At 43.3% G+C, this 27,872-nt stretch overlaps 1 protein-coding gene and 1 pseudogene across 3 annotated transcripts in view; both read left to right on the forward strand.

Moving 5' to 3' along the window:
- Positions 1-27,872, forward strand: part of WNK2 (WNK lysine deficient protein kinase 2) — a 403,248-nt gene that overhangs the window by 42,617 nt on the left and 332,759 nt on the right. The window lies entirely within an intron of this gene.
- On the forward strand, positions 3,836-6,604 carry LOC309561611 (far upstream element-binding protein 2-like; annotated as a pseudogene). The gene has a single exon. The product of its transcript is annotated as a far upstream element-binding protein 2-like (transcript).

Genomic DNA, 27,872 nt, shown 5'->3' on the forward strand with positions numbered 1-27,872 from the left:
TGGTCTGGGGACAATGGGTAGGTGCCCCATCAGTCTGTATTGGGGTTTTAGGAAAAGCGTGGAAGGGGCGTGGATTGAACCTGGACACAAGCATTCTATGGGGTTTATTAGAGAATTCATAGAATTTCTGTTTCGGCCAAAGCAGGGGTTTGGAAGTGACAGATCGTTAGGGATTTGATTCGGTAGATCCTACATTTTGATATCGCATATCAGGCATTTTGTAACCCTCCCCTATTGCACAAGCCAAATCATAATGCGAAATCTTGAGTATTTTTGTAGGATTTGGATCACGTTCCTAAAAGTGAAAGTTGGGGATTATAAGAAATTGCTGCAACTTGAAAGAAAATGGATATACCGTTTAAGTGGAATAGACAACCAGGCCTCAATGACTAAGTTTTTATTTAATTTAAAGTTGGTTTTCTTGGTTCATCATCATTTTTTGTTGATGTGAGTCCCCACTGGTGACTTTTTTATAATAAATTTACAAGTCTCATATTAAACGGTTTTTGATTGGTTATCAAGTTTTTCTTGTTGATGAGGAAGTGATGTCATTTCATGTGTGTTTAGTTCGTGCGAAAGTGAAAACGGGATGCGTTTCTTGTCCAGAATTGATACGGATGGTGTCCTTGAGTCTTCTGGAAGCCATTAAAGCACTGTTTTCAGTTTTGAGAGGGCAATTTAGGTGACAAATCCCATTGCATATGAAGAGCTTATCCCCTGGCTGCATGCAGGAAAGCCACATCAGGCAGTGATCTCATAGTGACCCTATGAAAATATTTAAGATCAAGTGGATTATTCTGCATTTGGGCGAATAGACATTAACATGTATTGAATGGACTTCTGTTGTAAACTATTCAGTGAGCTGTCTGTGATGCATTTGTTCTGATATGACCAAAGATTGCCATATATTTTGTTCTTGTGGACAATAATCTGCACATTTGAAGGCATGCCAGTGCAATACTCTCTAACATATGGCATACTCTAATTGAGCCATCCTGGGTGCTTTCATGAGGCTTACAATTTGATGATGAACAGATGCCACATGCCAGGACATACAGCTCCTAAAACCATATTGGCTTTTTTGGATTACCTGTAAAATCCTTTTTTTTTTTTTTTTTTTTTGGAGTACAGCACAAGACACAGAGGACTTTATGACAAGTTTAAATGAATCTGTCCTCCTTTTAGGTCAGTGGACATGGGCTGAAAAAAGGCAGGAATCCGCAGCAAGGCATAACCCCTCCCAGCTCAGCTAAGCCTCACTTTTGTAGTAATGTGGAAGAGACCTGATGGGAGGAATCTCTGTGTCTTGTGATGTACTTCAAGAAAAGGATTGTACAAGAAAGCCCTAATTTCTTAATTGTAAATCACAGAACACAGGGGACCTAATATTCTTAACTACTTGGTATGTCCAAAAGCACTGAGCACAGGGTGGGCAACACAGAAACCAGGCCAAACACTCCCAAAACTCAAAAACTGAACAGGAAGGGAACCCCAGTTGCCCTCAAGACCTTTCTCCCAAAACTGGCTTCTGCAGTGGCGTGAACATCTACCTGGTAGAACTTTAACTGTGTAAAGAGGAGGCCGGGTAACAGCCTTACAAAATTGAACAAAAGATGCTTGATTGCCCAGGAAGTACGAACACTCCTGGTGGAATGTGCCTTTATCAGGAAAGTAGGAACCTGGCCCTTGATTCCATAGGTCCTAGAAATAAGCTGATGAACCCACCTAGAAATAGTTGATCAAGAAGCTGCCTGACCCATGTGACTTCAGATAAACTCGAACTGATCAAGCAACAACCAAAGAGTGAGGCATCTTCTCCTTAGTAAGCTTAGAATTAGTACAAAAAGATGGCAACAATGTCCTGATTCGGTGGAATGGAAAAAAAACACCTTAACTAGGAAGGAGGACAAAATAGTCAACACCACCTTTATTCTGATTAGGAACCAGGAAAGGTGCTTGCAGGACAGTACGACCAACTCCATGACCCTGTGAGCTGAAGTATTCGCACCCAAAAAGACATGTAAAGAGCAAGAGAATCTCTCAAAGAGGATCAGAAAGAGAGATGCAAAGATGACGCCAAATCAAGGTCCTGCGGAGACAGTGAGTACTGTCGGGGATGAAATTGAGGAGCTTAACACCAAGTGAAAAAGGCTTACCATATGGTGGTACAATTTCCTGCAGGTTTACTTTCTTGTCTTGAGCATGGTAGGGACTACAGGGTCGGAAACACAATTATTCCACAGTAATCGCTTTTCGGCCTTTTGACAAAGTTCAAGTGTATATCTGTTCTTATCAGTGATCCAGTGGGGGCGCTGTGCTGTCATCTGACCTGGCCAAGGTTGGGTGGTGGCTATGCAAACCTGCTGGAGTGATGGGGACCTGGAAGGTTAGTACAGGCAGGAACTGAAACCGGAGCACCCATAGGTAGTTGGGGGCCGGAAGTAAGTTCTCCCCGAGAAAGCTGGAAGGATCCATTGCCTCCTTCTACCTTGTCTGGCCATGGGCTGGGAAGGCAGAGAGTCTGCGGTGTCTGTGCCCTCTGGGAGTGGTTACCCCAGAGGTGCTCTTAGTAACACTTTGGAGCTGTGACCATGTGCTAGTTCACACATTGGGGTCCCACACCCAAACACTTTTTTTCTGCACTGTGCCTTTTCAGGCTGGGCCTTTTGGCTAAAGTCCGGGGCAATTTTTGTTACCAGGGCCTGGCCAGTGCACCATGCACGGCCACTTTTATTTTCTCCCACGTTGTCACCTTTTTCACTTTTGTGTGTTTTCTTCTCACTAGGACAGATGGAGAGTGTGAGTCCTTGGGCTTACCCTGAAGTCTAGGCGAAGGATGTGTGGCCTTCTGGTTCCTTCCTCCTCTGTCCCTGGGGGGTCTCTCTATTCGAGAGAGCCACTCGACCAAGTATTTGGTGCGGCTTCGGCTGCCCAGAAGAACTGGGTCTGCCAGGCCTTCTGGCTAGGCAGACCATTGGAAACCCTTGGTCCCTGTCAGGAGCCTTGTGCCCGGGGGATCAGGGTGGAGGTCCTGCCCCTTCAGGGGGGGGGGGGGGACAAAGAACACCCCTAAGTGCACTTTTTTGTGTGTATTCACATGCACCTTTTTTTTTTTTTTGTGTTCACTTACTGTTTTTTTTTTTTTTTTTTTTTTCCTGATCTATGGATTGCAGGGAGAAGGAGCGCAAGTCTAGTATAATGAATTAATAAATGAACAAGTGCAAAATCGGCCACCAGAGGGCATATTTGATGAAACTTTAAGAACAACAAATACCACCATGTAACAATATCTCTCACCAACACCTCCTATCCTGGATGTCAAGCAGTATGCTATAAATTGAATAGCTGTCGCTAGCTAAGGGCAATGCTGCAGCTTTGAACACAGGTTTTTTCTCAGATCTAATGGAGAGAAAAGCAAAAAAGGATGCAGGGCAGCATAGTAATTGCTTTTTAAGTGGAGCACAGATAAAAAATAAAAAAATTAAGTGGTGCTTTCACTAGTCCAGGAGGGGAAATGGCATAAATGTCAGCTGACACTGTCCTGAGCCACATTGTCAACCAGTTTGTCTGTAGCTGCCGCTGGGAGATAGGCCACCACTGATGTGCAGTGAAACACCAGTACTGCCAGACGGGATGGACACCTTCACAGAGCTGCTGTTCATCCTACTTGTTTGGGTTTGTGAAAGACTGCTGCAAATGAATGGCTTGACACTGTTGCTTAGAACTCTTTTTAGGCTTAGTTTATGCCATTCACCACCCTCCTGGACTAGTGAGTGCATCAATTATTATCAATAATTAAATGTGTTCCACTTAATAAAGCAATTCTACGAGCCCGCTGAGGAGCCGCTATCTCCACCGCCGCCATGTCCGACTATCCCGGAGCTCAGACCGGGAACCGCAAGGACGCCTTCGCCGACGCCGTACAGAGGGCCCGACAGATTGCAGCAAAAATTGGCGGTGAGGCCACCAGTGGAGTGAATAACACCCCAGATTTCAACTTTGGCGGACAGAAGAGGCAGCTTGAAGATGGAGACAAACCGGAATGCAAGAAAATGGCGACGCAGAGCGAACGTGGGAGGAGCCATCTCTCAGAGCCTTCCATGGAAGACTTCCTAGAAAATGAATTACCAGCTATGTCCCAGCCACTTGCGCCAGTCCTCCCTCCTCGGTCGGCTACAATGACTGAAGAGTATCGTGTGCCAGACAGCATGGTGGGACTTGTCATCGGTCGTGGCGGGGAACAGATAAATAAGATCCAGCAAGACTCGGGATGTAAAGTTCAGATTTCTCCAGACAGTGGAGGAATGCCAGACAGAATTGTGTCGTTGACAGGCTCTCCAGATTCTTTTCAAAAAGCCAAGATGATGCTTGATGAAATAGTTGCACGGGGTCGTGGGGGACCACCTAGCCAGTTCCATGACCACTCCAATGGACAGAATGGATCTTTACAAGAAATCATGATCCCCGCTGGAAAAGCTGGGCTGATTATTGGCAAGGGTGGAGAAACCATCAAACAGTTACAAGAGCGTGCTGGGGTCAAGATGATCCTTATTCAAGATGCCTCCCAGGGCACCAATGTGGACAATCCTCTTCGAATTGTTGGAGAACCATTCAAAGTGCAGCAAGCTTGTGAGATGGTTATGGATCTTTTGAGAGAAAGAGATCAAGGTGGTAACTTTGGAGGTGGAGGAGGAGGCGGCGGAGGAGGAGGAAATGAATATGGTTCCAGAGGAGGAATAGATGTACTTGTCCCACGGCATTCGGTGGGGGTGGTAATTGGACGTAACGGTGAGATGATTAAGAAGATTCAGAATGATGCTGGTGTCAGGATACAGTTTAAACAAGATGATGGGTCTGATCCCGATAAGATAGCACACATCATGGGTCCACCAGACAGGTGTGACCATGCAGCCAGGATTATTGGGGACCTGCTGCAAAGTTTGAGGAGTGGTCCATCTGGACCCCAAGGCCCTGGCATGCCACCAGGTGGCAGAGGAAGGGGCAGGGGGCAAGGACCATGGGGACCACCTGGTGGTGAAATGACATTCTCCATTCCCACTCATAAATGTGGCCTGGTAATTGGCCGAGGTGGGGAGAATGTTAAGGTAATTAACCAGCAGACGGGCGCATTTGTGGAGATCTCCCGACAGCCGCCACCGAACGGTGACCCCAACTTTAAAATGTTCATTATCCGTGGTGCACCACAACAGATTGACCATGCCAAACAACTAATTGAAGAAAAAATTGAGGGCCCACTTTGTCCGATTGGGCCTGGCCCTCCTGGTCCTGGTCCATCTGGACCCATGGGACCATTTAACCCTGGCCCTTACCCACCCGGACCTCCAGGAGCTCCTCCACATCCGGGTCCTCCGCCACCACCTCCCCCACACCAATATCCGCCACAAGGTTGGGGAAGCACGTATCCCCAGTGGGGGCAGCCGCCAGCTCCTCACGACCCCATCCCCAATCCATCTCCTGATAAAACAGAGGCGCATGCTCAGTTTGCAAAACCTCCAGACCCCAGTGCAGCCTGGGCTGCTTATTACTCACACTATTACCAGCAGCCCTTACCAGCAGCCTCCTGCCCCCGCCCCTGGACATCCTCCCGCTGTCCCCGTCCCACCACCACAAGGAGAACCGCCCCAGCAGCCCCCAACTGCCAGCCAGCCTGATTACACAAAGGCCTGGGAAGAATACTACAAGAAGATGGGTCATCTCAACCTGCAGGACAGCCAGACTATACAAAAGCATGGGAGGAATATTACAAGAAAAAAGCTCAAGCAGCAGCTGCCATAGCAACTGCTGGTGCTCCAGCTGCAGCAGCCACCGCCACAGTAGCAACAGCCGCCCCACCTGCAGTCCAGCCAGACTATAGTGCGGCATGGGCAGAGTATTACAGACAGCAAGCAGCATACTATGGACAGGCACCAGGAGCCCCACCCACACAACCTCCTCCAGCACAGCCAGGGCCACAGACCCAGTGAATGTCACTTTCCGTCACTCGTTGCCAGTCTGGAGATGACAGTCTCTGCTGCTGACCTCAATGAGGGGAGAAGCAGTGTATAAAGTCCTCTAGTTGTATTTTATTTTTGTTTTTTTAGGTTCTTTCCCCCCCCCCCCCCCCCCTTCGTCCCTCTTCCCCCCCCTCCCAGTTTTGTTTCCCATCTACAAAACGCAATGTAATCCTGGCCATTTGGAGGCTGTTTAGTGAGGGCTGGGTGTAGAACTTAGGACTAATCTGAGATCTTCTTGCCCTTCACTTCTCATCACCCAAAAAAAAAATAAAAAAAAATACACGGTTTTATTCACTGGAACAGCCCGTGAGTAATTAATTTTTATTTTGTTTTTCTTTTTTTATGTAAAAAGGATGACTTCCCTTTGTCCCTGTGCTTTTAGTTGGTTGAACATTCCCTGTCGAAACCCCCCATGCTGTCTGCTGGGCTCCCCATCTGCAGCCGGGGCCTCGTGAAGTACGCCGGTCACTCCCAGACCCGGGAGGAAGGGGAGGGGGGTTGTAATGTGTTCGTCTTTTCAGAGACATGAAAACTGTACGCTGAGTTTTTACTTTTTATTGCCTGTTTTTAATTTCACAATAAACAATGACAAAACTAAAAAAAAATAAAAAATAAAGCAATTCTACACTATGAGGCTGTTCTGCTTTTTCAGAGCAGCATGATTTATTTTCTCTCCTTGATGTTGTGCGCCACAACTATGGCATTATCTGTATGCACCCTGATGGGTGAACGCTGAAGGTAGACAGACCAGAGCCAGCAAAGTGCCCGTAGTTCCAGGACATTCTTCCGCTGCTCTGACAACCACATACCCCAACCTGAGAGGTTCTGCAGAGCACATTCCCTAGTACAACAGGCCCGCATCTGTCATCCAGACCTTCAAATTTATTGCAAGAAGGGATTCCCCTGTATCTTCATAGATATCCACCGTTGCAGAACTGAACTGGTCTTGGAGTTGGCTGCGTTTTGCAGATTCAGAGACTCCTGACATTTGTTCCATACTATTGAGCTGAAGAGCTCTAGAGTAAAACCGCTCAAGCAGGCCAAAATTGAGGGACTTTCCAACTACCTTAGGGAGTCTACCTGGGATTGAAGAGGTAGACATTTCTCTTGCTGGGAGCAGTACTTTCAACTTTGCCACCCAGGTACCCCACGATTGATATTCTCTGGGTCCTCAACAACCCCAGAACCAGAGCCAACACCTTGGGTAAACACTTTGGTTGCCATTGGCGGACTAAAAGGCAACTCCACAAAGTTGAATTGGTGATCCTCCACTGGGAATTGCAGAAACTATTGGAGAGGCTGGAGTTTTCCAGGATGTAGGCATTCTTGATATCCATTAATGTCAGCAAGCCCTCTTCATAAAATAAAGCAATCCCTGATTCTGTGTTTTTCATCCTGAACTTGAGACCTTTCTGATTTTCAGAATTAGTTTTCTGTTTTCAGGTTGGAATAGAAGCTGTGCAATCCTCTTTTTACAGAGATAGGTGTGAGGACCCCTTGGGACAGCAGTTTTTTCAGCGTAGAAAAGAAAGCCGCTCTTTTTTTGTGCCTCTGAAGCTATTCTTTAACGCTCAATGCGTGAAGGGAGAAAGTTAGCAAAACTCCAGTTTGTTGCCTCTGGAGATTCTTCCAGCGTCTTACTGACTTGTGACTTACTGAATCCAGAGGGCCATTAAGGTTGCTAGATTCTCCAACCAGAAATGGCTGGAAAAAATTCCTCCCTTGACATAAAAGAAATGGAGGATTGTGCTCCTGAGACATGGATATACCAGATAAGCTTCAGAGCTAACCTAACCCCTTGGAAAATCAGTAACATGGCTCCCCTGCATTCACAGATGAGCTGGGAGAGATGGAAAAAGCTCTGTCAATGATATTCTAGTAATGGGTCTGCCTTGGCTGCTGGATTTAATGCTGTGATTTTCTAGATTGAATACATTTTGAAGGGTTAAAGGTGTGTTCGTTTTTTTTTTTTTTTTTTTTTTTCTTTTCTATCCCAGATGTGTTAATTGGGTTTACCCTTGCTTTTGATGTTGGATCCATACTCAAGATTGTCCACATGTCCATTTTTATTTGGGTCTCTCTTGCAGACCACTTTTTGAGATGCATCATCTGCCATATATTGAACATCATGATTCTGCTCGGATTCTATTGATTTGTTTTGAATCTTTATGAATATTTCCTCCCCTCCTTCTTTTTTATTTTATTTTTTATTTTGTTATGATTTGCAGCTCACATTTAGACTCGGGTCACACTACCGCGACCATAAGTCGCCCCATGACGGAGCGACTTTACCGCGACTTGTGAATTATTTAAAGCGACCTATATGATAGACGACTTTGTATTTGGCCAATCAGAATATGATGTGTTGTGACCTAATTCCCCTTTTCTGTTTTTTTTTTTTTTTTTTTAGTCATTTCCTCATTGCCCACCAGTGCCACGTATCAGAATCCACCAGTGCCACATATCAGTGTCCACCAGTGGCACTGCCCACCAGTGTCGCGTATCTGTGTCCACCAGTGGCACTGCCCACCAGTGCCACATATCGGTGTCCACCAGTGTCACGTATCGGTGTCCACCAGTGTCACGTATCGGTGTCCACCAGTGTCACGTATCGGTGTCCACCAGTGTCACGTATCGGTGTCCACCAGTGTCACGTATCGGTGTCCACCAGTGTCACGTATCGGTGTCCACCAGTGTCACGTATCGGTGTCCACCAGTGCCACGTATCGGTGTCCACCAGTGCCACGTATTGGTGTCCACCAGTGCCACGTATCGGTGTCCACCACTGCCACGTATCAGTGCCACGTATCAGCGTCCACCAGTGCCACTCACACAGACCAGGCAGAGATAATGGTATATAGGAACTGTAGGCATGGCTGCAATGTGGGGAATGCCTGGCTAATTTTCCTTCTTCCTGGAAAGTCTGATAACAAGTCGCTTGACAAAAGATAAGGAGGCGACTCCCATTGAAGTCTATTGGCACAAGTCGGATACAAGTCGCCTTGAAGTAGTACAGGACCCTTTTCTGAAGTCGGAGCGACTTCAGTAGTGCATATTAAGACGGCTCTCATTCATTTTACATTGCATTTGTTATGACAAGAGACTTGGGGCGACTTGAGGGCACACAAGTCGTACGAGTGTGAATGGAGCCTTAGAGTAATTAACAAGTTCTATATAAAAAGAATTGTGATCGCTTAATATTGATAGCCCTATATATTTTTTAATATTTCTCACTAGTAACATGGTGATTGTGGAGTACTGGGCCATTGGAGAACAATTTTACATGTTAAGTGGTTTTAGGTGATTTAATATACTGTACATTACATAACACTTTTGTAGATCTATCAGTTTGGCCTATCAAGTAGGTTCATAGCTGGCCGTGTACTCTGCTATAGATGGTTGCGGCTGCAAGGTTATATCCGCTTAGCTTAAAGCGGTAATAACTAGGGATGCACCAAAATGAAAATTCTGGGCCGAAGCTGAAAATTCAGGATACCCTTGGCCAAAAACCGAAAATGACTCCCCCCCCCCCTCCCCATAACACATACTATGTTGTCACTCACTACTCCCCACAGATAGCAGGTTGACTCTGGTTCTGCTCCTGTCCTTCCTAGCCGCAGCAGCCATACATTAGAAGATGGAGGGAGGCGGTGGGTGGAGCCAGAGAGTCAGTAATAGGCGCGGAGGAGGACGATGAAGATCCTCCTCCGCTCTGAATGCTGGGTCCTCTCGGGACCGTGATGTCACTGGTTGCTAGGAGGCTAGCGATTTCTAGCAACCTGTCCAGCACAGGGCGGGCGAGGAGGTACAAACAGTGGGTCTCACCCCCCCCCCCCAATATCACCTAAAATACCTGGCTGATCCTGCCTGGCTATTTCCCATCCCCCCCCCTCCCCTCTGTAAACTGACCATAGTATGCCATGGCTGCTGGGCCCTCAGTGTGGTCAGTTTACATGCCTCTGTCATCCACATCTCTCCTGTCCTCCTCTTCCACCCCGCCCAACCCCCTCCTGCCTGTCTGCTCCTGAGTCAGTAGTTCATTTAAAGTTTCATACCATCCTGTCTTTTTTAATAATCCTGTGTGCCCGTGTCTGAGTTTTATAAAAATAAGCCGTTTTTTACCAGTTTTCAGTGTGCCGTTCGCCGCTCACGTTACCCACTGCCTCCCTTCTCCCTCCTCCTCCTTCTCCTCCTCCTCCTTCCTCCTCCCTCCTTCTCTGGGAGAGTAGAGAACCAGCGGGTCACATGATCGGCACTCTAAAAACTGGTAAACAGCTTATTTTTATAAAACACAGGGGCACACAGGATTAATAAACAGACAGGATGGTATAAAGTGGCTAACTGCCACTAAGTAGATTTAAAGGGTTTGCAAACAATCACTTTGTGAAACGCATGCAGTTTTAGGGCTTGTTCACACACCACAAAAACACTCAAGATCTGTTCCATATGCTTTTTTTTTTTTTTTTTATGCATTTTACTGTGTTTCAGTACAGTCTAGTGCAGGAAGAATGCAGCATGTTCTACTTTGTTCCAGGCAAAAAAAAAAGACTGCACTGGTGTGAACTATGCCATTGGAAACCATATAACCTACTTTCCATGTGTTTTTGATGCAGAAAAAAAACGCAGTGGACTGCATGTGGTGTGAACTAGCCCTTAAATCAAATAAAAGTCTAAACCTTTGTATATAGATATTCGTGATCGACTCGACTGATATCGTTTTTTCTTTGCCGATACCAATATTTTGGCCATTGCCATTTTGGCCGATTTATTTTTGTACATGAATCGCAGCACAGCCGGGGGTCATGCGTGGGGGCTAGCGAGCATGACCCCAGTGGGCAGATCACATACTAGGTATGTGATCCAGCGCAGAGTGGCCGCCCTGCAGCAGTATATGCATGGTGGGTAGTCTGCCAGTGGCTAAAGTCAAACCATCAGGCTGTGAAGTACTTAGTAGCTGTGGGTCATATAGGCCTTAGTGAAAGGCCACATTGAAGCAATGGAAACACTTGAGCTGTGATCAGATGTAATTCAATAAAATGTGTTCATTTTTATTCATTAGTGCCTATAAGGTCCAGGTTTTTCTGTTTATTATTTTTCATAGATGGTAGAGATGTTAAAACTGTATTAGATATGGAAAACTGAACAACCATTTCTCAAAGGGGGCAAGGACCTTTTGACACGATCAGTCTGGTATAGATTACCTTTTTTCACACCTTTTGCAAACCAGCTGTATTAGGCTCCATTTTCACTATTGTAATTTTAGATGCGTGAGTTGCACAGATTCCCATGACAATGGAACATCACCTGGTTTTCATTGGTGCCCTTCACTTCAATGCAACTTGGCACGGCAAAAGGTTTCTGTACAACTTTGTTGCAATTCCAGCACATTTCGGCCCATAGTATATTTTAAACTGCTTCCAAGTTGCGCTACATAATCGCACTGAAAATTGGATTTCAGCAGTGTGAACCTAGCCATAGTGGTAAACTTTACACACCCATATAAAAGTCTTTACTTATATTGGAATTCTGGCTGAAAAACATTTGTGCACCTTAAACCCCATTTTTTTCCTTTTTTTTTTTTTTTTAAATATATTTTATATATTTATTTTTTAATCTATCGAGAGCAGATATCTACGCATTCCCTCTATGTTGTAGCTTTGTCACATTTAAAATGTACAGGCATTGTGCATATTGAAAGGGGTAATCGTATATAGTGTGCGTGGTGATTTATGTAAAATAATGCAAATTAATTCCTTGCCCTTGTCACTTAAATGGTTTCTAACAAATTACACTTTAGCTCTGTGCCCTCCCATACACTCCTCTGCCACTCAGATCAAATTTGTACTCGGTTAGATGTACCCATTGTGGGGTTAAGGAGTCACGTTATGCCTTGTGTTTATTTCATGTGCTGCCTGTATTCGAATTGCATGATTCATTTTAGACCCTAATTGATTTTGATGCCTGTTTCTACCACTTAGTTGCAGATTAAATATTTCCTCTGTCTTCTTTGGAATGCTGCACCCGTTTGGGGTGCCCTGCCACAAGTGCCGAAACTAAAGGGCAGAAAGAATGCAAATGGCTGTGTGTGTGCTATGTTAAATTGGGACAATAGTTTGTCTCCCGAATGCCAGTTCACTAAACTGAAAGCAGATCTCTTCTGTGGTCCTATAAATAAATAAATAAATAAATAAATAATTAAGATATATATTTTTTTTATTAAGGCCACAGTCGGACAGCAGCAGCAAAGGTGCAATGTTGTACATGCAGTGTGACCACCAGCCTCCCCAGAGGTCCACAGAGTCCACTGAAAAGCCCAATCTTTCAGATATAGAGAAAATACATATCCTCTCCCCCTTTTTTTTAATTTTTTTAATTTATTTATTTTTTTTTATTTCTTTTTTTGTTTAAGGTAGTGCTTGGTGGCTTAGCAACCTCTTGCTAGACATGCATATAAGAGGTTGCCTATAGCAATTTAGAAAGTATTTGCATGGCATCTTTAGGGAGCCCCAAACTTTCTCTAGAGCACTGGGGTTATTGTTGGAGTAAAGATCTAATCGGGCACCTTTTTAAAGTGAATATGCTGCCAGGCTATGGATAATCGGTTTTATATACTCTTAAAGTGGAGTTCCAGTTTAAAAATAAAACTACCCTTTATTTGTATGAATAATCGAATAAACGCTTATATTAAACAATATTTTGAAGTGCTAAATGTCATCTGATTAGAAAAAAAGCATCTAATCTAGACATTCAGCAATCCTCCTTCACCGACAAGGTTTGCCTGTCCAGCCAAATCAGGGTGCTCAAGTACACATCCTGGTACCATTGTCATTGGCTCCCTCCTCCCACCCTGTCCTGCCTCTGTCCTGCCTCTGTCCTGAGCAGCAAATGTGGACATTCAAGCATCCTCATTCATGAGAGCGCTCTGACGGAGATGTGATCTGCAGGGTACATTGCTTCTGGAAGTGATACTGTTAGGACTTAATAGACATGCCAACCAACCAACCTAACACTATGCAGATAGGTGGACTGCGGTCACATGACAGTTGACAGTAAATTCAAAAAAAGTAAAAACATGATGATTTTAACAGTTTTGCACAAAGTGATCCACTTAGATATCCAAAGTATTTGAATGCAAGGCTTTTCTTCCACATTTTAAGCTGTAAATCTGATTTAAAATAACCACTTTTTGACCTTTTTATAGCTGTAGGCACTGTGGAGCAAATCATCCACAAACTTCATAGAAGAAATGCTGGAGTTTTTTTTTTTTTTTTTGGGCAGCTCAACTCACACTGCTCCCTTGCCCTTCCCAAAAAATGCTCGGTTTTGATTAGCAATGTAAAGATTTCAATGCTTTTGGGTCACACAGTATGCACTCCTGAACAGTGCAGAGTGGTGGAGGGTCCACTTTATGTGCTTCTGCTGTGAACCTTGCTAAAGCTAAATTAATGCTTGGAAAGGATATAGAAATACTGTACTATTTTTAATATCCGTAGCCTGGTCACATGTTAACTGTAATGAGACTTCGCCAACTGCAGCCTTGGTTTATGAGTTTTTGAACAATGCATATTTATTTCCACTGGTGCTTTGTATGCTATGGCGTATGAGCCCAAATGTGAATAATATTTATAATTTTCATTCAATTTTGAGCAGCACTATAGTAATTTGCTATATAAACAATGTATAATTTGATCAAAAATTACCTCTATTGCATAGTCTTTCTTTCCTTCATGCTTTTTTTAGATATTTCAGTAAAACAATTAAATTTGTCCACATGGCCTGGTCATTAAACATGTAGGCATCATGGACCCTTATTTTCCTAGCAAATTGAGCACCAAGAGAGGTGAACTCTTACCAGGGTTATAATTTGTTACCATTTTGAAGCAGAACACCAGCACAAAAGAACAAGCAAAAAATGAATAGCCCATTAAAAGATAAAATGGCAAAACCAACTTTTCCTGTAGTATTTGGCTTCAATCCAATAGATTTCCCCTGCAGTATTATTTTTCAGACCAAATATATTCAAGTGATACTAAAGTCTTGTTTTTGTTACTTACCTGCTCTGTGTAATGGTTTTGCACAGAGTAGCCCAGATTCTCCTTCTCGGGTCCATGGTTGGAGCTTCTGGCCCCTCCCACCTCTTGAGTGCTCTCACAGCAACGTGAGGCCGTGAATGGACACACAAAGCTGTGACTCTGCTCGGGTGCCCCTATAGCAAGCAGCTTGCTGTGAGGGCACTGAATAGGTGGGAGGGGCCAGGATCACAGAAGAAGGACTCTAAAAGAGGATTGGGCCACTCTGTGCAAAACCAGCTACACAGAGGAGGCAAGTATAACATGTTGTTTTATTGGGGTGGGGGGGAAGAGCCTTTACAATCCCTTTCATGCACAGAATGCATCAAGATAAATTAAGATAAAAAAAAAAAAAACCTTCTGACTTTACAACTACTTTAAATCTGAAGTCTATTTTTTTTATTTCTAACTACTCTATGGTCAAATAAAATTCCTGAAGTATGTCCGGCTTATAATTCTTAAAGAAATCTTCTGCCTGTGGTGCCTGGTCCTCTTCCCATCAATTCTGAACATCCAGGACTAAGGGGGTTAAAAGATTCTGGTTTACCATTCAATGTATTGCTGAAGGTCGGGATGGCAGCTGCTCCCTCCTCCCTCTTTCCTCCACTGACATAAGTCCATTATTTGATTTCACTGAATGTAACACGGTCTGTGAGTAGTGGATAAATGACAGAATCCCCCGAAATCGCAGACCATGTTGCATTCATTGACATCAGTAAATGGAATTAACCCTGAAACTCAGGAGTTCAGAGCCGTGAAGAGGACTGGGCATTACAGCATAGAATATTTATTTATAAAGCATCATCCTACAAGATGTAGAACATTCTTTATTCACAGGTAAGTTATGGGACTACAGCAGGAGGGGAAAAAAATTAACTAAAACCTTGGCTTTAGGTTTTACTGTGAAATATCTATTCAGAGCTGCTATTCAGACTAAAAATATAACGTGCAACTGAAGGTGTCAAGCGAAACCGTGCTACACGTTGTCCCTAAAAATACTTAGCAATGTACATAATGTGCAATAAATAAATTAAACACCTACAAAAAAAAATATATTATTCTGATACAAAGTCTTGCGTTATCCAGTATAGGGCTTGGTTCCCACTGTTGTGCAGGCACCTGCAGCTAAAATTCACTGCTGTTTTGTAGACGGGCATCCCCTCCATGCATTGGAAAACGTGGTGCCTTTTCGAGTGTGTGAAACCACACGTTTAAAAAATAAAAAAATAGAGACTTCGACTTTTTCCCTGCAGGAAACCTAGGTACAGCAACCTAGCAAATGAATGGGCTGCTGTGTTCATGCGAACACGCACAGATTTAAACCTAGGCTTGGTCCCAATAAGATATCTTTTTGTGCTTTAATCAATGTTTGGTTATCTTCTATATCTTTAAAGTAAAACCTTCAAAGATGGTATTACCGATTTCTTCATGGTAACAGACCACTTGCCATACAGCAAATAATTGAAAACAGGCAACTCTACTAGAGCTCCCGCCAAAAGGGGGCGCTCCACTTGTTCACATCCCCGTCAAAACCAGGGACCCGCTCCCACTTACTGGTAAGATCGCCGCCCAAAAAATTGCTTCGATCTACAAAATTCCCAGCCCCTCCTCCTTCACCCCCACCCCCCCCCCCCCCCCCGCTGCCTCCTGGGGAAGACACAGGTCCCAGAAGACAGCGGGACATTCAGAAAGTGCAGCTCGAAATTTGCAGTTGGAAACAGGCTGTGAAGACGGTTTTCACTTCCTGTTTCCCTTAAGGCTAAGTTCACATGTAGGCGTTTTGCAGTGTTTTTTGGGCGTTTTTTCTTCTCTAGGATCAGCTCAAACGCCCAACAAGACAAACCCTATTCATTTCAATGGCCCCTGTTTATATCTGAGCGTTACGACGTTTTTAAGCAAAACGCCCAACGCTCAAAATACTTGACCTTCTTTTTGGGGAGACCATTAGCTGCTGAATTTTTTTTTTTTTTTGTTTTGTTTAGTTTCAGACACTGACGTTTTTTATCTAGTCTTGTAATTTTTCACAATAAAATAGTATTGGGAAAAAAAATAAAATGGTAAGGTTTTAATATTGAGGAAAGGGGAGAATGGAGAGAAAAAAGGGAATGAAGCGCCCCCCTCCCCCCCCCCCCTCACCTGCACCTCACTCGAGTACAAAAAAAACTATAAAGAGGAGTATTAAAAAAAAAAAACTATAGTTAAGGGTTAGAAATAAGGGGTCTAGTAATGATCTAATCAAATGAAGAGAATATAAATCTGTTATCACCAAATCAGTGTAATCAAAAAATCCTACACCAAGTTGCGCAAAAAATTTTTTATAATCAAATCTGATACCAGTATATCGTATACAAGTAAAATAGAACTATGCAAAATTTGCATATAAGCAAAATCAAAATGGTGAACATATAATTAAAGTTCCATAATGTGCTCAAAACGATCTCACTGCCTAGAAAGGAGCAGAAAATCACTGTAAAAGTGTATTCCAAATTCCAATATGAATTTCAAGTTCTCTTGCTAATAGCAAGTAATCCTGGACAAAATCCTTTCAGTCATTTTAAAATTCTATATGGACTCTCCAGGTGTGGTTCCCGTGAATCAAGCTCCAATCACCTTGTTCAACCACCACCAATGTGCACACCAACTCCCATTAGATGGTTCCTTACCAGAGATGGTGCCCCCCCCCATTCTCATGGTGTGGGCAAAAGCGTTTAGGGATAGCTGTATCAATAATCCTCTCCAGGTTAAAATGCAATTTAGAGGGACCTCTTGTACACGATTCCCATAGGTTAATATGGAAAAAGGAAAACCTCTCCTCGTGTGATACCGTTTTAGATGAACATATTTTAGTTAAATAAACCTTCTCCCATTACACTTACATTAATAAAAACCAAACCGCACATTAGTGAATCCACAATAGGAAGTGGAGTACCCCAGTGGTCCTTACCACCTCCACGCTGGTTAACCGACCACGGACGCCGTCCTCCACTACCTTTTAAGAGCACTTTCGGTTTGCCATATAGCCATCGCTGACGCGTTTCGTCACTTCCGACTTCGCCACTAGGGGTTCAAGTCAGTGTGTGTTCACCATGTTGATTTTGCTTATATGCGAATTTTGCACAGTAATATTTTACTTGTATATGATATACTGGTATCAGATTTTTGATTAGTTTTTTTTTTTGTGCAACTTGGTGTAGGATTTTGTGATTTATTACACTGATTTGGTGATTATATTTTAGTAATAAGTTGCAGCAGTTTGGTAATTATTACTAATTTTCACATATTATCACTCTATTATTTTTATTAGCACGAGAGACTTGCACTATTAATAGTAAATCTGACTTCTTGAAAAGACATGTACTTTGTCATCGATTCCTTTTGAGCAAAACTGTTCTGATAATTTTGGCCAAAAATCCAAACGCTTTAAAAATCTGCCGTTTCCCCTTTATAAAGAAATGCTTGCACAGTGGCTGATTGGTCGCCTTCATTACCTTTTTTAAAAAGGAGCAGAGGATGAGTGACCTTAAAATGCCAACCCCACCCCCCCGAAAAATGTTCTGCGGATGCCCATGTCTCTGCCCCCTACCCACCCCTAAAAACTGTCCCTTCCTTCCACCCCTACTCGCCTCCCAAAAAGTACTGCTCTTTTTAGAGAAAACAGAACAGAGTATCATTTTGCTAAGCAATTTATATGGAATTTGTTATTGATAACAAAAGCAGTAAAATAGATCCCCCAGCAACAGACCCCTCCACTGATAATAGATGCCCCTGAAACCATAAACCCCCTTACAACAAAACACCCCCACAAGAACATTAGATCCACACCAGGAAATGTATATACCCCTGACAGCAACAATAGATCGCCCTGCAGCCATCAAAAATAGATCCCACCCTCAACAGTAGATCAGTCCATGTAACCACTGCCCCCCCCCAGCAACATAGGACACCCCTTAGCAATAATAGACCCCCTCCCTCAACAATAGATATCCCCAGGCAGCCAGCATTAAAAGGCCCTCAGGTACACCTTTTGCCATTATTTACATTAAATGCTGGAGGTGCCGTAACTGTGTTCATCCTGGAAAAAAGGTCCTGTCTGTAGCCCTTTTCATCTGTGACCTATTACATATAGGATATGTCTGTTTTAAAAGAGAGGTAATTAAAGTGGAGTTCCACCCTAGAAAAAAACTTTTAGATAAAAATACCCCCGGGACAGTCAGGGCTAGTGCATTTAAGCAATGATAGCCTCTGTACTGTCCCCTGTTTCACTTACCTTTTAGAAGAAATCCTTACCTTGAAAATGTCTTGTCCAGCGCTGCCATCTCAGGTGTGGGCAGCTGAAGCCGGAGCGTCCTCTTCGGTGACGTCTGAGTCCCAGAATGCCCTGCTTGTCACTTCCGGTGCAGGCGCGTCATCCCTGCACAGCTTCCGGGCATGCCCACAAGCTGTTCGTCAGGGAATAACACGCCTGCATCGGAAGTGACGAGCGTGGCCGATGCAGGCGCATTGACTCCTGCGATAGATGACGCTCATCTCCCAGCAGTCAATGCAAGGAGGAAGTGACAGCGCGGGCTGCGGCCGCAGAGGGAGGAAAAGGAAGGAAGGCAAGTATATTTTCACTAAAAAGAAGGTAAGTGAAACAAAAAAAAAATTAATTATCCAATCCATTTTAAGGTAAATTAAAGCAAGAGGACGATGGAAAACTTTTCAGGGTGGAACTCCGCTTTAAAGAGGTAATTGGAATGGGGTATCATGTCTTCCTCATCATCCATGGATCACATGTTGTTGCTGAATGCCTTCATCCCTTTTGCAGTCATAAGCAGCCGCTCATGATGCACTCTGTTCATTTTCAATTTCATAGTGTACAAAATAAATAAGATATGCTGGATTAGTTTGAATGCATCCTACTGGGAGATGTATTTAATAAGACCACCCACAGAGATGGCTTAAGCTGTGTGTGAAGGACATTATTTATGTATACAGAAGTCCTAAGATATTAGGTACTGTATATTTTTTGGAAATGTAAACCGCTGTAAAAGATACTTTGTAGGAAGGAAGTTACATTGTTGCTTGTTTTTTTTGTGCTGATGTTATTGAAGGTCAGATATTTAGTGTTGCATTATTGAAAAGCTGTGTGCAATATTTTATGTCCTTCTTCCGGAAAGCTTTCTTTGGAGAGGTAGGTGTGTCTGTGTGTTTAAAGGGGATGTAAAGTCTCAAAGGTTTTCACCTTAAAGCATTCTATGCATTGGGGTGAAAAACCTTCTTTGCTGCAGTGCCCCCCCACCCCGATTTCTTACCGGAGGCCATTTGTTCCAGCGCCGTGCGCAAACCCAAGCGCCTCCAGCCACTGGCTCTCCTCTCATTGGACAGATTGATTGGCTCCCGCTGCTGTCAATCAAATCCATTGACACGGGAGTGGGGGGGCAGGGCCAAGTCCCGCGGTCTTTGTCAATGGACGCAGCAGCAATAGGACTCTGGAACCTGCCCGCACAGGTGCCCCTGGGGAAATCCGCTTTCCGTGGGGGCACCTGATGAAGAGGAAGAGCCAGGAGCGCCACCGGGGCACCCCAGAAGAGGAGGATCGGGGCTGCTCTGTGCAAAACCCTTTCACAGAGCAGGTAAGTATAACATGGTGGTGTTTATTTTAAAAAATCCAAACCTTTACAACCCCTTTTTAAAGTAAAACTATTTGTAAAACTTTTTTTTTTTCATTTTGGACAGAGTAAGGGAGGGTTATAACCCCTGTCAGATTTTTTTTTTTCACCATCTGTGTCCCATTACGGAGATTTCACTTCACTTCCTGCCCCATAGCCAAACTGGAAGTGAAAGAAAATCCCTGCAAATTAGGGGAATTTTTTGGGGATCCCTACGTCACAAAAACTAATGTGCCCATTGGAAGGTTTGCCCTCTGTTACTTTTCTGGGGACAACCCAAAGTTTGGGATTTTTCTTTTACGTTCACTTTCAATGATAATGGTAAATAGGAAAAAATTGAGAAGGTGAATCTCCTAAAAGTGATTGTAAAGTTTGTTTAAAAAAAAAAAAAAATATTATACTTACCTGATCTGTGCAGTGGTTTTGCACAGAGCAGCCGGATCCTCCTCATCTTGGGTCCCACACCAGCGCTCCTGGCTTCTCCCTCCTGCTGGGTACCCTTACAGCAAGCAGCTTGCAAGGGGGGCACCCAAGAAGGCACGCTCCCGATCAGCGGCTCTGTGTGTTCATTCGCACACGGAGCCGTGGTGCCGGCCCCACTCCCTCCATCCCCTGATTGGCACACTGCCTGTGATTGACAGCAGGAGGAGCCAATGGCTCCCACTGCTGCCAAAGCCAATAAGAAGTGCGAGTCCCGGAGAGGCATCACTGGATTGAGAGGGGGCTCAGGTAAGCATTAGGGGAGCTGCTGCACACAGAAGGTTTTTTTTTTTTTTTTTTTTTTTGTAACTTGTATGCATAGAATGCATGAAGGTAAAAATCCTTGTTTATTTACAATCACTTTAATGGGGGCACAGGCAGAAATAAAAACCTGACAGATGTTCGAATCCCTCTCCACTCTGTCCGAATACTAAAAAAAGGTGTAGTTCTACTTTAAACACAAACCCCTTGAAGTAAAAGGTGTACAACATCTGAAGGCCTGTTCACTCAAGTTGCGTTGGCCTAATAAAAGACAATTTCTCCTTTTGCAATCTGCTCAATCCCCTGCGATGATGTAGTGCGTGTTGAAAAACTATTGGCATGCCATCTTTTTTTTATTTTTTTATTTTATTTTTTTTATTTTCATTTGCACTATGACTGATGAAACTGAATGAGATTTTTGTCTCCCTACCATAAAAAACAGGTTGCTGTGCCTTGTTTCCTTTCGAAAACACCTGCTGTTGTGAACAGGCCCTTTTTAAAGCATAATTTTAGGGAAAACATTTTTTAAATCGGCATAGGGGAAATTATTAAATTTGATGTGAAGTGCACCTTGTGCTGATCCCAGCTGTAATGGTTGAAATTCAATGTCCTCTGTCCCCCCTCCCATACCCTGCAGCCATAATCTTCTGCTGCACCTGGAGTTGGAAACATAGAAATGTGACAGCAGAAAAAGACCTAGTAGTCCATAGAATCTGCCCGTGTGTTATTTTTTATTTTTTTTTTTTTTTACTATATAGATCTAGGTTTTTCCAAAGCATATTTGAAGCCATTTAGAGCCCATTCAGACAGGGGCGACACGACTTGCTGGTGCGATCTGTGAAGTCGCGACCTCCGCGCGACTTGCATGGACTTCATATAATTGAAGTCAATGCAAGTCGCCTCCAGGTCGCCCCAAAGTAGTACAGGACCCTTTTTCTAAGTCGGAGCGACTTGTGTCGCTCCTATTAGAACGGGTCCTGTGCTAATCAATGGCAGGCAACCGACCGCGACTTGTCAAGCGACTTGGTCGCCTGACAAGTCACGCTAGTGTGAATGGACCCTTACTGTTGACTTTCTCGCTACCTCTGCTGGTAGTTTATTCCAAGCATCAACTACCCATTCAGTAAAACTAAGACTTTCTAAGATTGGTTTTAAACTTTCCTCCAGTTTGAGGTCATGTCCTCATGTTCTTGATTTTGGTTTCATATTGAGAAAACTGCCCTCCTGAAAATCATTTACCCCTTGATGTATTGGAAGGTTTCAGTCATGTCTCCTTTCCCTTTTTTCCACCAGACTGTACATATGAAGTTCTTGAAGTTGCTTTTGATATGTTTAATTCCCCAGACCTTTCACCATTTTTGTTAACCGTCTCTGAACTCGCACTATCATATCAATATCTTTTTGTAAGTGAGGTCTCCAGAACTGGACACAGTATTATAAATCTATAGATCTGTATAGGGGAATCTGGACCTCCTGCTGGTGATCCCTCTAGTGATGAATCCTAGAATTTGGTTTCCCCACTGCCTGGTCACACGGTTTGCTCATTTTTACAACCATCTGAAATAAGTACCCCCAAATCTTTTTCTTCTGTAGTGCTGGCCAACACAATCCCCAATGTTGTACTTTCTATTTTTCCCTAGGTGCAGTATTTTACATTTGGAAACCTTAAACTGCAGTCTCCACTGCGTTGTCCAATCTTCCAGCAATGCCAAATGTTCCATGTTACAGACCACTCCAGGGTTATCAAGTTAATACCTGTACTGGACCTGTGACATCCACCCAAGAGTGAATATGCTTTCCGCCAGCCTTCTTTTTATTCATAGAAGTTGTACTAAAGCTTCTATTAAAATATATAATATGAATGTGGAGAAAGTGGACCTTTCATTCATCCACCTGTCGTTTCATAAAGCACTTTTCAGAAACTGTCTAATATGGCACCAGCATCACAGAGCAGATGGGGGACATAACTTGACATGGGGGGACATAACTTGGCATTTTTGGCCACAGGTGATTATGTGTATATCTATTTTTTTAAAGTCTTTTAGGTTATAATTTTCCAGTAATTTAGGTTCCTAAATTTTAAATGTCATTTGGCCTGCCCTTGTGTTAATTTTGAACTTGTTCTGCTAGTCGTCCAAGTAACTTCCAAAGCATGGTTCTCTGTCCCATTTTTCTCTTTTGGTTATCCCTTTTTTTTTGCTCTGATATAGAAACCTTTAAAAATATATTTAGCTACTCAAATTGTTATACTGCAATCAACATTGTATTAATGTTATCAAAAACAGGCATAAAGGAAAAAGTAGGGGTGGATTTATTTAGTCCATCGATTTTTTTTTTTTTTTTTTTTTATTGGTTATGAATTATTTCCTGTATGGGGGGGGGGGGGGGGAAATCCTATAAGAAAATAGTCCAACTGCACACTGAACCAAGAACGGGTTACATTGAAGTAAACAGTCCGTGCTCCCATTTCCCAGTGGATAAGGATAATTTAAACACTAAAAAGAAAAGGAGCCAATGCACTGATCTTGTGCATAAAAAACAATTGGTTATTTAAAAAAAATTCCTTACTTACTCACATTTTAATGATATAAACCGCAGCCTTGAAGTCCACAGAAATAGCCTGTGAGGGCTTAAAGTTTGATGTTCTGGCTGTTAGTCACTTCCAGAATCTGTGCAGTTACATGCTTACTGGTGTTATTTACGTGCACAATGTCATGTTGCTTAGCTGCTCGTTGAGGTGGAGGGCGAATCTGCTTCCAGGTCTTCTGCTAGGGGATGTTTTGATGGAGTTCACCCCACTTTAACGTGGTAGAGTCCCTTTTAAAGTGAAGCTGTTGCTTTTCCCCCTTCATTTTGGATACCGAAAAGAATGATTAAAACCCCTCCGTTTGGGGAAATTTTGCATCATATCCTTTCCTAAAGATGCAAAATGCAGTGAGAGGAAAGTTGCACAACACAAAGTGAATAAAAATGTTCCTTTTTAGACCGCTGTCACCGAACACGTGTCCCCATTTCCACTCTTCATGTTTTTGGTACTTTTTTCCACACTTTCAGCCATGTAACAATGGTCATCAAGGCAAATTGAGAGCATGAATAGCAATAAAAACCTGACAGAGATTTGAATTCTGGACCATTCTATCCGAAACTAGAAAAAAAAAAAATTGCCTTCAGATTAATTTTAAAACCTTTCAGCCAGAGAGTAGGTACTGATTATCCCTAGTGCCGTTGGCCTATTTAACGTGTGCGGCAGTTATACGTCGCAAGTGATTTTAATTTATTAAAGCCTAATGTTGGTTTCATATAAATTAAAATTCCATACAGCTGGTCAGTTGGGGGGGGGGGGGGGGGATCTAATGCCTCATACACACGCATCGATAGTTGGCCGTGAATTTTCGGCCAACGTCCGATCGGCCGATTTTCGGCTTGTTAGTATGATGCTTTCAACAACTGACTCCGACTTTTCGGCCGAATAAAATCTGGTTTGCAGGCTATAAAATTTTTGTTGGCCGTCACCACAACGGCCGATTGTTCGCCAGTCAGTACAGATTTCGGCAGACAAAAATCTGATGAGCAAGACTGGGCATGCTCAGAGGTGAAAAAACACACGGAAAGTAAACCATCACATGACATCACTTCTGAAGTAGATTTTTGTTGGCCGAGAAAATTGTTGTGCAGTCTAGGCACATTTCAACCAACACAACAACACTGGACAAAAGTCGGACGATCGGTCGGCCGATAATCGTTGCGTGTGTACGAGGCATGAGTAGTAGGGGGATCAACATAAGGTAGAAATTATCGAGCACCTTGTAGGTTCCCCTTTCAAATGGAACAATGCACCGGAGGACCCCAACATTTCTTGGTAGTTTTCAGCAGCACATGGATGACTTGCCTTGTAAAATGCCATTCTCCAGTAATGCATAAGCTGCAATTTCTTTTGATGCTCCATTACCTGCTTGTCTCATTGTCCGGTCCTCTTCCAGGTTCAGAGTCTTCCGCCACCTTTATTGGCAAGGCTAGAATGCCGTAACTCCCGCTCTTGGGTGTTAATTCACCCTGATGCAAAATCATGCTGAGAGGTTTATATTTATAGGCATATCCATGTACACAAAGAATTGAGAATACATAGTCTTTTCTGTCATAAAATTGCTGTATGTCAGTATTACAAAACAAAAAACACAATTTATTTCCACTTTAAGTATATTTCTGATAGCTAGAGACCATAGTATTTAATTGTCTTCCCTTGGGCAGTCACACATCAGTATCTTCATGCTGCGAAAATGAAATGATGGAATGTGCAAATAATTTCAAACCTAGTGATCAGCACCACCTGTTCTTTCTGGCTGGCAGCTTGATGTGATTCCTTTCTCGCCCTCCCCGGACATTTGGAAGTATGCTTGCAGGGTGCTTCTGTTTATTGGAATTGCAACCATCCATAGGGTTTGGCATTGCAACAAAAACCTTGTCTTCTGCAACAGATATTTATTAGCATCCACCTACTGTATGCTTACTCCTGGGTTTCGTGTTGTCCTAACATTCTCAGAGATTAGCTCATAGTGGATGTTCTACTGGGCAGCCGCTATAAAAATTTTAAGAAATTCTATCCCTGGAATAAAAACGCATACTGTGGCTTGTATAAAGTGCAAGAACCAGCACCTGCAGATCTGGCTGCATGATGGACTGTCTTGACTAGGAAAGTCCTGACTCTTCCAGGTTGTGTCAGAGTTTATTGCTAAATCCCACTTTTTATGTTTCCATTTGCCCACCACTATGATGGGCTGTCTCACTTGCCAATAGATATGTGCAGGAGGCAGGCAAGTTTTGAAACTATTAGGGAGTGTTGGCTCTCTGCCTTTGGATCTACTAGTCCTTTTGATGTGTATTTTGTGCTATGTTTCAGTTTTTTTTTTTTTTTTTTTACTTTTAACAGTATCCAAACCCAAAAAACAAAAATGTTACATATACAGTGTAGCCAGGTGCTGGGCTACAACATGGAGGGGGAGAATTTTCTCTTAATTTGCCTCTCTCCCATTATATTACCAGCTGCACCACCCTCCTCCGGCCAGCAGAGGGAGAGCTAAAGCTAAGCCATAGACTTCTATGCAGAGCGAGGAGAAAGCTGGAGGTTGTAGTTTGAGACAGCAGCCATATAATAGCTACACTATAATGGTTACACAACAGATCCCAATATTCATTGTGCCGTGTGAGGACTGGAGAGAGGATTTTTATTAAACTGAGAGAGGATTTTTATTAAACTGCCTGGGAAAGTTCTTCCTCTTTGCCCTGGGGGAGTAAGGCCCCTTTCACACTTGTGACTTGACTTGTCCTGCGACTTGGGACTGCAAAGTCGCATGACAAGTCGTAACCTATGTTTTCCAATGAGTACCGTTAAGATCTGTGCGACTTCTTCAAAGTAGTCCCTGCGCTACCTTGGCCCGACCTTGATGCCACTTGAGGTCCATAGGGGGGAGGGGGAAAGGAAGAGCTGCCACATACCGGGGCACACTGGGCTTTTGGTCCAGCATTCAAGTGTAGGTGGAAGGTAAAGATGAACTGTCCAGCCCCACTGCCTGTCAAACTCCGAATGACTGACAGCTACTGTGGCTGGATCGGGATGGACAGTGCACCGAGCGATACTTGCATTTAGTGCAGTATGTGCTCAGGGACCAATGCCGAAACACAGAATGCTTGTATTCTTGGCATTTGTCCCTGGGTGCATACTGCTCGATGCACCATCCAGCCACAGTAACTGTCAGCCTCTTATAGAGTTTGACAGGCTGCCAGCAACATGGTTGGACAAGTGCTCCTGTATTTTTCACCTCCGCCTAAATTATGGAGCCTCGTGCCTTCTTGGCTAAACTCTCAGCCTGCATGAAGCGCCTAAGGAATGGTAAACTGAACTATGTTCTATTTTTGTTTAGCTATGGTATGCTGAGGAAATGTGACTATACACTGGTCCTTATTCTTTTTAATTTTTTTTTTAGGTTTGACGGTTAGAGCTCATTTTCACTATGTGCTTTGGGGCTGTCCTGACAGCCTTGCCCAGTACAGTCCGATTGCAAGAGAAGTCAACAAACCTTGTTCCCTTTGAGGCTAGTGAAGAACTTGGGTACTATATGTAGTACTGTGTGTCACAATCCACTCCTTCACAGTGCTGCTAAACAAACTAGATGATCTTTCGCTTGTGACATTTCAATAAGGTTCTGATAAAGTAAACTGTGCGATGCCCCAGGATCAGCACACTTGCTTGTATACATGAGCCCTTATGTAGGCAAGTGGCCTACTGTCAATTTGAGGATTATGTGAATGAGGCAGGAAGGAGCAGATGGGAGGATTGCCAGCAAATTATTATTTATTTATTTTTTTGTGAAAGGATAGCAATAGGGTTATTGATCCTAACTTTTTTAATATCCGTATCTCTTGGGGTGTCTGGATGCCATTTTTAAAGGCGATCCTTTCCCAAATCAGATGGACCAGGTACTGATCATATCATGAGTCCTCATATTCTGAATGATGCTACTGTGCATGCATATACATTGGGAAAAAATATCAATAAATGTGGTGAATGCACCATAGAATAAGTGCAGGAATTTTTTTTTTTTTTTTCAGCATTTCTAATTTACCCTAGGAATAGGGTATTCAAAATCCAATGTTTTTTTCCCCCCAGTTTTTTACATGGTTAGAATATCCTAGATTTACTCTTGAAAAAACATAATTTGTCCCTGAATGCCTGCAAATAAATTTTGCAGTAGTTGTTCTAAATAAGCTGCACGAGAGCGGGTCCTCGAGTAACCCCAAACAGCCGACAGGATTTTCCTAAATTGAACTCGGCATGGAAAAAAAGCTAACAAATATAACTTTCTAAGAGCAGATGTCCGACTGCCTGCATATACCTTTTTTTAGTTGATCTCTTGTTTAATTTTTTCAAAGCTTTTGACTTGTAGTGTTTTAATTCAGACCAAACTAATGGATGTAGCCTTGTGCTATGAAAGCGAAATTAAGTTTGAATATGAAATGAGTTTGAAAATACAGGCCTACGTTAATGTATAGGGTTGGTAATAAGCCATGTTGGCCAGCTGTGGCCCTGGGTTGGTGCAACAGTTGAGCTCAAACGCATTGGCTTGTTCCAGAGCCTAGGGAAACGCTATCTCTAGCTCCAGAACTGCTCCCCAGTAGTGTTGAGCGAACACGGACTGTATTATTCGTGTTCGTACCGAATAATTGGATTTTTTGTACACGGACACGGACACTTTACTGTATGTTCGGGTAAAAATCCGTGTTCGGTCGTTTTATTTCCGGGTTTTGCATGCTTTGGCGCTCTTTTCATGGCGGGCTTTCAACAGCCAATCAACAATCGTTTAACTGGTGTGCCTTAAGCCATCCCAGCCATGCCTGCAAAT

The sequence above is a fragment of the Pelophylax lessonae genome, assembly GCF_965119305.1.
Source record: "Pelophylax lessonae genome assembly, chromosome: 8".
NCBI lineage: Eukaryota > Metazoa > Chordata > Amphibia > Anura > Ranidae > Pelophylax > Pelophylax lessonae.